The sequence below is a fragment of the Lagenorhynchus albirostris genome, chromosome 5 (assembly GCF_949774975.1).
Source record: "Lagenorhynchus albirostris chromosome 5, mLagAlb1.1, whole genome shotgun sequence".
NCBI lineage: Eukaryota > Metazoa > Chordata > Mammalia > Artiodactyla > Delphinidae > Lagenorhynchus > Lagenorhynchus albirostris.
Window position 1 is genome coordinate 143,781,422 of NC_083099.1, and position 12,030 is coordinate 143,793,451.

The following is a 12,030-nucleotide window of genomic DNA, read 5'->3' on the forward strand; positions in this document are numbered from 1 at the left end:
GGGTGGGGGGGCTCGCCCCTGTTGGGTGGGGTTAGGGAGTCTGGGGAAGGGGGGAGGGTGAGGGGGGGCTCAGTAATGGGGCGCTGAGTGTGGGGTGGGGGGGTGGGGGGCTTAGGGGCGGGGCTGTGGTCTTGAGGGAGGGGCAGGAGGGCAGGTGTGGGCAGAGGGAGGTCAGTGGGCTTAGGGAGATCAAGGGTGGGGGTGAAGGTGCTGGGTGAGGGTTGGGGGGGAGTTTACTGCGGTGGGAGGGGCCGAGGGGCAGTGGGGGGGAGGGGCTCAGCTGGGGTCTGGAGGGGGCATAACTCCCCCACCTCTGCTGGGGTGTGGGCTGGGCCTCCTGACTCCCTGAGAAAGCTCAGCGCGAGGCGGGGGGGTCACTTTGCAGTGAGAAACCTGACAAACACAGCTCTGCCAGGTGGTCAAGGTCGACGTCAAGAGTGGAGTGGACAGTACTGCCCTGGAGGCACTGAGATGAGGATGGTCTGTCACCTCTGTGGGCTCCCTCCCCACGCATGACCCTGCCTCCACCCTTGAGAAAAATACCAGAAAATTCCAGGGGAGGAACAGCGTATAAAATACCTGCCCAGGACTCTTCAAAACTGTCACGCTCATCAAAAGCAGAGAAAACCTGAAAAACTGTCACAGCCAAGAAGAGCGTAAGGAGACGTGATGACTAAATGGGACAGAAAAAGGACATTAGGGGAAAACCAAGGGCATCTAGTAGACTACGGCTTATCAGTGTAGTGAATGTTGTATCAGCATTGGTTCATTAATTGTAACAATTGTATCGCACTAATGCAAGATGTTAATAATAGGGGAGACTGGGTGGGGTTTGGGGGAATTCTGTCCTAGCTTCACAAATGTTCCGTAGATACAAACTATTCTAAAATAGTTTCTGTTTTTAACAACACAGTATTATTGACTATAGTCACCATGCCGGTATATTACATCCCTACCTATGGGAATTTATCTATAACTGGAAATTTGTATCTTTTGACGCTCTTCACCCATTCGCCCATCCCTCAGTCCTCACCTCTGGCAACCACCTTCTCTGTTTCTATGATTTTTAAAAAATATTTATTTATTTGGCTGCACCGGGTCTTAGTTGTGGCATGTGGGATCTTTAGTTGTGGCATGTGGGATCTTTAGTTGCAGCGGGATCTAGTTCCCTGACCAGGAATCGAACCTGGGCCCCCTGCATTGAGAGTGCAGAGTTGTAACCACTGGACCACTAGGGAAGTCCCAGGGTTTTTTTTTTTTAATTCCACATGTAAGTGAGATCATATGGTATTTGTCTTTCTCTGTCTGACTTGTTTCACTTAGCATAATGCCCTCAAGGTCAATCCATGTTGTCACAAATGGCAACATTTCATTCTTTTTTACGGCTGAGTAATATTCCATTGTATACATACACCATATTTTCTTTATCCATTCATCCATTCATGGGCACTTAGGGTGTTTCCATGTCTTGAATACTGTAAATAATGCTGAACGTGGGGGTGCAGATATCTTCTCAAATTAGTGTTTCCTTGTTTTTGGATGAATACCCAGAAATGGAATTGCTGGATCGTATGGTCATTCTATTTTTTCTTTTTTGAGGAAGCTCCATACTGTTTCCTGTGGTGGCTGCACCAGTTTACATTCTCACAACTGTGCACGAGGGTCCCCTTTTCTCCACACCCTCCCCAGCACTTGTTATTTCTTGTCATTTTGATACTAGCCACTCTGACAGGTGTGAGGTGGTAACTCACTGTGGTCTCGATTTGCAGTTCCCTAATGATTAATGTTGTTGAGCACATTTTCATGTGCCTGTTGGCCATCTGTATGTCTTCTCTGGAAAAACATCTATCCAGATTCCTTGCCTAGATTTTGTATCAAATTGTTTGTTGTTTTGCTATTGAGCTATATGAATTCTTTATATATTTTGGATATTAACCCCTTATTAGATATATGATTTTCAAATATTTTCTCCCATTCAGTACATTGCATTTTCATTTTGTTGATGGTTTCCTTTGTAGTGCAGAAGATTTGTTAGTATGATTATAGTCTCATTTGTTTATTTTTGCTTTTGTTGCCTTCGCTTTTGGTGTCAAACCCAAAAAACCATTGCCAAGACCGATGTCAAGGAGTTTACCACCTATGTTCTCTTCTAGGAGTTTGTGGTTTCAGGTCTTATGTTCAAGTCTTAAATCCATTTTGAGTTAATTTTTGTGTGTGGTGTAAGATAGTGGTCCAGTTTCATTCTTTGGCATGTAGCTGTCCAGTGTTCCCCAACACCATTAATTGAAGAGACTGTTCTTTCCCCATTGTATATTGGCTCCTTTGTCATAAATTCATTTTCCATATACACGTGGGTTTACTTCTGTGCTTTCTATCCTGTTCCATTGATCTATGTGTCTGTTTTTGTGCCAGTACCATACTGTTTTCATTACAGTAGCTCTGTAACATAGTTTGAAATCAGGGTGTGTGACACCTCTAGCTTTGTTCTTCTTTCTCAAGATTGCTTTGGCAATTCATGGTCTTTGTGGTTCCACATAAATTTTTGGATTGTTTTTTCTATTCCTGTGAAACCTGCCATTGGAATTTTGATAGGGGTTTCATCAAATCTGTAGATTGCCTTGGCTAATATGGTTATTTTAACAATATTAATTCTTTCAATCCATGAGCATATCTTTCTAAATATTTTAGAATATTTATTTACAAGAGTTTATTAAAACTTTTTTTAGTGGAGGGAAGACAATACTGATGACGACAATGAAATCATTTTCCCCATGTTTGAGTACATTGTCTTGATTGCCTTCTCCTCCTTTTACTTAGTTTAGCTTTGTTTTTTAACTAGGACACCAGATTAAAAATTATTATAAGGACCAGGAGTGACTGGGGTGCAGGCCTCTCTGTCACCTGACCACACCACCCAACTCCCATGTCACACCCCTGCTCCCCACTCTGCCCTGTATATGTTGTTCCTGTAACGGAAGGGGAATGTGGGGATTCCAGGGGCCCATTCCAGCTCCACGGAAGGGACTGTCTTCTCGTTTTTGGACCTGAACAGCAGGGAAGGCGTCCTGGGGGCAAGATCACCTGGCCTGGTGACGTGGAGCAGAGGCTCCTGGAAGGTTCCACCTAGGGTACATGGACAAGTATGGGAGTAGGGGGAAGCCAGGACACTCCCGGGCAGGTGCCTTCCTGTCAGGGTCTCGGGTCACCGTATGCCCTGCTGCAGCTGGGCAGACACCAGCACTGTCTGGGGGGGTGGGGGGGCCCTAGTGGTTTGGAAACAGGCCTCAGAGGAGCTGGCCTCCTGGTGACCAGCTCAGTCTCTGAGGCCACCACCAGCATCAGACCCTGACATGTCAGGACCCTCTGCCGGCCAAGGGTACCCCTGTCCTCACTCATGGACACCCCAGGAAACCCGAAAATCACATGCGTGGGAGCAAAGGGTGGGACACAAAGCAGGCCTCCATCTCCATGGGGACCACCCTCCAGCTCCACCTCCCCCTGTGGCCCCGCACCCAGCAGTGGCCACGCTCTGCGAGGGACAGTTCTGAAGCTTCCTGGGTGAACCCCAGCCCCTCCCAGCCCAGCCCGGTCTGCCCGACTGCCCTGCCTTCCCTGGCCCGGACTTCTGCAGGGCTGGCGCGGGCCCAGCGAGGACCTGCTGACACCCCTGCGTGAGCCTCGGTGGGCCTGTGGTTAGGTCCCGCCTGGCCTGGCGGTCACCCTCTGGGTGCTGGCCTGACAGGGTGACCCACAGCTTGATCTCAGCTCAGTTCAGAGGCTTTTGGGCCCAAAGGCATCCTGAGCGGCACCTGACTCCTGTCGGGCTTGGCCCCTCCCCCGAGGCTGTGTACGGCCTAGGAGGAGCCTGTCCTGGTGCCGGGGCACCGACCACCGACCACTCCCCTCCTACACTGCTCGGTCCTCATGCTGTACTTCTGCATTCCTGCACAGCCCCAGAGTAGCAGGGGGTCTCACAGGCACCTGGAGAGGATTTGAGGGCCCATGAAGCAGAGGCGGGCTGGCAGCGGGCGGAGCCGTGCCTCTGTGAGAGCGTACACTGGTGGGGGGGACGATGGGACCACTGTCCAGAAGCTGCATGAGGGAAGCCACAGGAGCACGAGGGCCATCAGGGACTGGGGTTCAGATCTTTTCCTTTGCCTGCAGGTGTCAGGCCTCGGCTCCTGGCTGCTTGTAGGTCATTCAGGCGGAGGCGCTGCAGAGACCCCCCATCTCCCGGGCTGTGGGCCAGGGCGTGGGATGAAGTGGGGGGTGCAAAGCCCAGCGCCCCCACTAAGCGGGCTCGCGACTCCAGGCCTTCATGCTTTCACTGCATAGTAAGCTCCCAGGGAGACAGGCTCCTGGGGAGACCGGCTGGGCTCAGTCATCCGGCGTGTCTGGAGCTGATTCCCACACTGGTGCTGCAGGCATACAGCTCCACATGCAGTGTCTATAAATGTTCCATGAAGGGAAGAGTCTCTGTTGAAATAGGGTTGGGGGAAGTGGAATGTTAAGTGGGTACATTTCCTGCGGGACTTATCAGAGCCTTTATGATGGAAGGCTCAGGGATGGAAGTTGTGAACCTCCAAGCAGGGGATGGTATACAGCCTGGCCCCGACCGATCTGACCAGGGCATCCTGTTCCCAAGGCTGCCCATGACTGTGCTTCTGGAGGGTGGGAGAAGCTGCCGGCTGTCGACCCAAGGCTGGGCACATCGGCAGGTGGGCTGGTTAGGCCTCAGCACTGACGACTCAGGGCCCAGGGCTGCAGCAGCAGAGGCTGGTGTCCTGTCCCCTCGTCCTGACCCTCATGGTTCCGGCCCCTGTGGGGCAGACTGATGGCCAGTGCCCTTTTCTATCTGGAATGTGCAGCAGGGCAGGGGAAGGGAACACAGGGATCTGCCCACGTTTCAGTTACCAAAGCAGGTCACATGACCCACCTCACGCTGGTGGGAGGCGAGTGGTGGTGTTTTGTGATGCTCTTGGGGGAATGGATGGGTGGATGAGCGAACATTCATTCTTCTCCCCAAGACAAAGTGCAGTGGGAGTAAAAGAGGAATTCGCCTTTGTGTTGGCCTGACCACAAGGTGACCCACTGGTCCTCAGGCTCTGGTCTGACCCTCCGCCCAGCCTGCCACTGTCTTGACCAGTAATGACGCTTTACATATGCAGAGAGAGAGAAAGCCGCCACTGACAGCTCAGAAGGGCCTGGCCTCACAGCCAGGTGTCCGGGTGGTCCCGGTGGATGCCAGCGACCTCACAGGGCACAGCCTCAGACAGGCCACTCTGTGCAGTGATGAGGGGAGTGGAAAAGACAAGACCCCTTCCCACTCTGTCTGAGCACAAAAGCCAGGGCCTCCGCCACCCACAAAAGTGACCAGACATCCCCCTCTCCTGGCTAAGACGGTGACTGCACATCTTGCCAACTGCCAGCCGAGAGGCCTTAGGGCGCCAGGTCCCTGCCCCTCCCCTTCCCAACAGCACCCCATCCAGAGCTGCCATGGGGGAGCCTGGGTGCAGGGCTGCAGTCTGTGACCCCCGTTCATGGTGACGTCATTGCACGGATGTCCCTGAGAACATGGCGATGACCCACCAGCTTACTGGATTTAACCTGCCCTTCCTCCAAGCCCACTTACGCCAAGGGAGTCCCCTTATAGTACATTTATAAACACTCAGTGGAAAACACCATTTTTATTATCTGTGCACAGGCTATATGTATTTATAGACTGATACTCAAAAAGTCCCAAAGTAGATGGTGAAATGATGCTGGATTCCAGCCCCTGTTGCTGTTGGGCTGTGGAATAAAACTTAGGAAAATCAAATCTCTCTTCTCTGTTTCTTTTTCTTTTTAAGCTCTTGAGTGGTTGTCTTTTTCTTATTGATTTGAGAATTCTCTGTATTAAAGATATTACCTAATCCTCATCTACGTGTCACAAATATTTTCTTCAGCTTGTTATATCGATTTTAATTTTTTAATATTTTTATACACAAGTGTCTTGCATTTGTCTTTTCTGTCATGGTTTTTGCTTCTCCTATCATACTTAAAAATTTCCTCTCCACCACAGAATGATACCAGCATTCATCTTTATTTTAGCACTTTATTTCATTTTGTAAACATATCTTTATTCTAGTCAGGACCTTTTTTGGTGTTTGGCATGCTTTTTGCACTGATTAGTTTGTCTGAAGATGATTCGTCAACGGGTCCATCTACTCCCCCTCCAACATATTCCATGCAAGGCATTTATTACCTAAAAATCCACAGTTGTGTTTGGATATCGGGCTAAGCTTTGCATTTCACACCAGCAATCTGTGTCTCTCTGCACCAGTCCCCCTGCCCTCCTCACTGTAGCTTTTTTTCTTTTTTTTTTTTTTTTTGGTACGCGGACCTCTCACTGTTGTGGCCTCTCCCGCTGCGGAGCACAGGCTCCGGACGCGCAGGCTCAGCGGCCATGGCTCACGGGCGCAGCCACTCCGCGGCATGTGGGATCTTCCCGGACCAGGGCACGAACCCGCGTTGTCCGCATCGGCAGGCGGACTCTCAACCACTGCGCCGCCAAGGAAGCCTCTCACTGTGGCTTTTTAATACTTTATCTGGGGCAGCTTTGATCCTCTTCGAAGGTGTCCTGTCTCTTGCTCATTCATCTTCCAAAAGAACATGAGACTCAACTTCTAAACCCCCTTTAGTAATTCAATTGGAATTACATTAGCTTTAGAGAATAATAAAGGAAGAACTGGCTTTTAAAAAAAATTTTATTGAAGTATAGTTGATTTACAATGTTGCATTAATTTCTGCTATACAGCAAAGTGATTTGTTATACATATATATATTCTTTTTCATATTCTTTTCCATTATGGTTTATCGGAGAATACCGAATAGAGTTCCCTGTGCTCTACAGTAGGCCCTTGTTGTTTATCCATTCTATATACACTCGTTTGCATCTGCTGACCCCAAACTCCCACTCCATCCTTCCCCCACCCCCCAGCTCCGTTGGCAACCACAAGTCTGTTCTCTATGTCTGTGGGTCTGTTTCTGTTCCGTAGATATGAAGAACTGCCTTTTAAAATGCAATTAAGAAATGAAATCCAGAAGCATGGTGTATCTTTCTGTTTCTTCTTTTTAAAAAATTGTATATGTTAATTATACCTTAATAAAAAGAGATACCAGCAAAAAAAAAAATAAATAATAAAAATACATAAAACGTAAAATGTGGGTGCAGTAGATCTCTTCCTAGCTTTATATTTTACTGGGCGCTATGAATTGTTTCCATTATACTTTATTTCCTACTTTTCATGTAAAAACTAATCTGTGCATGTTATTAAATTCAAACCATATTTAAGTGTACAGATGAACTAGTGAAGCCCCATCTCACCATCTCCCACCTGCCCCAGGGCTCACACCCGTTTTGTCTCCTTCCAGACTGAGAGGTTTTATTTTTCCTTCTCTTGTTTTCATCACAATAATCGAGCCACCCTGTACACACCGCACTGCAATTTGCAGCACACAGTAAACACCGTGCAGGGCCCCGCAGCCGCCCCGCCTTCCCCCTGGCTCGGCCACTGTCTGGAGGCGTGGTCTCGATGCTAACCTGTCTCCACTGAGGGGCATTTTGGGGGTTTCCCTTCCTTCACCCTCACACGTAATCTGCAGGGGACTCCCCTTTGACCCCGGAGCAGGTCACCTTTCTGCTTCATTCCCTGCACACTCAGCGGGACGGGAGCTGGGGGGGACCTGCTGGAAGGGATGTCCCCAGAGAACGCTGGTGTCAGTGTGCATTTCCACGGCCCACCGTGGCCCAGGTCCCAGCCTGCCAGCCTCCCAGTGGGTGACCAGCATCTGCACGGGGGATTCAGGGCCACAGGCGGAGGCTGAAGACACTGCTGTGGCTATGCCAGCCAGAGGCTCTCTGACCTGGAAACTCCCTCCACGCTTTCTGCTCCTGTACAGTGTTGGCTGGGTCCCCGTCCTGTCACTCCAAGGTCATGCTCTTCCCAGCGCCGGGCCATCGGCACTTCCCAGGCTGCCTCCCCAGCTGGGCGAGGGCTCATCCTCTTGTCCACTTAACATGTCCTGATCCTGCAGAGGACGGGCCTGGCAGGGGCTGGGCAGGGCTGCAGGCTGTGGCCAGGAGATACCAAAACCTAAGAAGATGAAACGGCAACTCCCAGACTCAGAGAAAATACTCAAAACATTTTCACGATATCTGACAAAAATCTGTGTCTAGAATATGTAAAGAACTCTGACAAATCAATGATACAAACAAGCCTTTTTTAAAACAGGCAAAAGACTTGAACAGACATTTTGCACAGGAGGATACACCAGTGGCCGATAGCACAAGAACATTAGTCATCAGGGCAATGCAAATCAAAGCCACAGTGAGACACCACCATATACCCAGCAGAATCGCCATAATCAGATGTCACCAGGAGCTGCGAAGATGTGGAGCAACTGGAACCCTCATGTGGTGCTGGTGGGAACGCAAAACGGCACAGTTGTTTTGGAAAACTCTGCGCTCCCTAAATTCATATCTACCCTATGGCCCAGGAATTCCACCCCTAGCTATCTACCTACCCAAGAGAAATAAAAACCTTGGTCCAACAAGGACTTGGACAAGAAGGTTCACATTAGTTTTGTCCACAACAGCCCAGATGTCCTCAACAGGTGAGCGGATGAACAAGCTTGGGAGGTCCGGACAGCGGAAGGAATGAAGAACCAGTGCTCACAGCCACATGGAAGAACCCAGACGTACTCAGAGTGAAAGAAGTCAAATGGCTAAAGTTTCATACCAGACTGTTCCCTTTATAGAAATTTCCAGAACAGGCAAAAGGAATCCACGGTGACCCGAAGTAGATCAGAGGTCCCTTCCAGGAGGTGGCGCCCAGGAACTTTCTGGAGAGATGGAAATGCACTGTATGGGGTAGGGGTGTGAGTTACACAGGTGGGCCCATGTGCCAGGCGCAGACGGGCACTCAGATCTGTGCACTGCACGGCAGGGAAACCAAAGCTCAGTAAAGGCAAAACGGGGACTCAGCAAGGGGAGGAGCTTGCAGATTCATCTTGTCATGGCTGTAGTGCTCTAGAACTTCTACCGAAAATAAAGGTCGATTTTATAGAACCAGTGGTCAAAGAGCAGAACAAGAGACTCCCAGCCATGCCCCACCCCACCCCACAGGCCTTGTGGAAACACAGGTTGCTGGACCCTCCCCAGAGCATCCGACTCTGCAGACCTGGGACTCTGCATTCCCAGCTCCCAGGCACTGTGGATGCCCCGGGAGCCACATTTTGAGCAGGAAGCCCGAGCCAGACAGAGGGGCGGGCCGTGAACTGGCCGCGCTCCCGGCCACACGTTCCGGGGGCCACGCAAGACCATAGGTGGCCGCAGGCCTCCCTCCCACCTGCACCATGTGATCCCCGCCTGGGCTGGGTCCCTCCCCAGGTGCACACGCGCTGGGCTTCCCCCTGTGCCGCTGCCCTTCGCAGGGGGTGTGCGCCTCGCAGCCCTGCCCCCCACCTGCTCCCCTCTCCTGGGCTGCACCCCACTCCTCAAATGGCTCTGGGGTCGGCAAGCTCATTGGTGACCTGTGACTGGCTCAGTCCACAGGCCAGCCCTCAGTCCCACGTCACGTGGTCCGCCTGCCAGCCTGACCCTCCCAAGGCTTTCCCATCTCAGCTGATGACGACCCCATCCCTCCCGTTACCAGGGCTCCTCCCTGCTTCTCACACCCACAGCCACCCTTTTCTTTTCCTCTCTCTCTTAATATTTTATTTTATTTTTTAAATTTTTTGTTGGAGTCTAGTTACCTACAGTGTGGTGTTAGTTTCTGCCGTACAGCAAACTGAATCAGTTACACAGATACATCTATCCACCCTTTCTTAGATTCTTTTCCCATATAGGCCATTACGGAGTATTGAGCAGGGTTCCCTGTGCTCTACAGCAGGTCCTTATTAGTTATCTGTTTTATATATAGTAGCGTGTATATGTCAATCTCAACCTCCCAGTTTATCCCTTCCCCCTCTCCCTCCTTGGTCACCATAAGATTTTTCTACATTAAGCCATAAGATTATGGTCCCCATAATGTTTTCTACATTGAGCAAATCCCTCCTCAGACACACCCAGGGTGGGACTGTGCCCCACCCTCCCACCTGGTCCAGGCCACCATCAGCTCTCTGGTCACTGGGGTGGATTCCTGTTGAGTCTGCCTGTCTGGTTTCACTCTGAGAAGGGTCAGACTGCCAGGATGCAGCTCTTATCACCTGCCTGCTCCCCGCTGCTCCCCCCTGCCCACACTGCTGCTCAGGACACACTGGCCTCCTTGCCAGGCAGATGTCTCCACAGGGCCTTTGCACCTGCTGCCGCCCCACCCCCACCCCCACACCTGGAACACCTGCTCCCCAGAGAGCACATCTTCAAGGGCTTGGTTCAGAGTCCTCCTCTCAGGCTGCCTCCCCTCCCGCTGCTGACGCCACACCTCACACCCACGTCCCCTCCTCCCCACTGCCCTGTTTCCTCACCTGCACTTATGCCTCTAGTACGTATGGGCCTCTTACCTGTTCTGTGCACTGTCAGTCCCCTCCCACTAGAGTAGGAGCTTCTTGGGCAGGGAGCTTGGTCTGTTTTGTTCTCCTGGAACACTGGCGGGCATGCAGTAGGTGCCAAGTAAATGCTTCCTGTGGGTCATGGAGTCACACATCCACACATCACTTACCAGCCTCCTTCCTACTCTCGCTGCCACGGGCTATGGGCTGAGCTGGGTGGGGCTCCTCGGCCCTTGTCCACACCCGGCACACCTGGCACAGCTGGGATCCAGAGAAGGGAGCATGCCCGCTGCCCTCTCGCTGACACCTTTTACTCAAAGGAGGAAGTGAAGGAACCCTAGATCCTTCTGTCATGGCAAAACCACCTGAGCAGCTGTGCCCAGGCTGGACACGCGTACGTTTAACTCATGCCCGAAAGCAGCAGCGTTAGTCTGGGAAAATGATAGATGTGGCTTTCTCTATTCCTCCTGCTAAGTCTAACTCAAACCCCTGGACATTATATACAAAACTAATAAGAAAACTCTGAAAGGCAGAGAGAGGAGGCAGACCAGCCAGGGCCCTCAGAAAAACTTGGTGATGAGTCCCCTGTTTTGTTCTGTTTGTAATTTTTGCCTTTCATACCCCAGACCTGCTATTGGAGATGCCAGCAACGCAGAAACACCAACAGGCACAGCCCAAAAGATCCATCCGATCTGTCGAAGGCCCGAATAGAATAAAAAGGCTGACCCTCCCACAGGCGAGGGGAAGTGCCCCTGCCTGACTGCCTTGAGCTGGGACGTCTTTTCTGGCCTTTGGATTTGAGCTGAAACCTTGTCTCCTCTGGGGTCTCCAGCTCGCTGACTGCAAATCTTGGAAAACTTCTCAGCCTCCATAACCATGTGAGCCAATTCCTTATAACAAATACATATTATTTGTATAATCTCCTATTGGTTCTGTGTCTTTAGAGAACTCTGACTAATGAAGCCTTATTTGAAGTGTTTCAGTGAGCAATTAAAACACATTAGAAACAAACGGAAAGTTAGCAACTCTCAGTTAAGAAAGTCTCTGGGGGACTTCCCTGATGGTCCAGCAGTTAAGAGTCTGTGCTTCCACTGCAGGGGGCACGGGTTTGATCCCTGGTCGGGGAACTAAGACCCCACATGCCACAGGGCCAAAAAAAAAAAAGAAAGTCTCAGCAAAAGAAAAATATATATATATGAATATATATACATATACGTGAACATAACTAAATAACTAAAATTTTTAAACCACCATGGAGCGATCAGATGAAAGGATAAGTGGACTGGAAGGTAGGACAATAGAAATTACCCAATTCAAACAACACTGAGAAAACAGACTGAAAAAAGTGAACAGAGCCCAAGGGACCTGTAGGGCTACACAAAGATTTCTGTCCTTAGAGTCCCAGAAGAAGAGGAGAAAGAAGGTGGGGCTACACACTACTTGAAGAAATAATGATTGCAAAGTTCCCAAAGTATGGCAAAAGTCATAACCCCCTATACA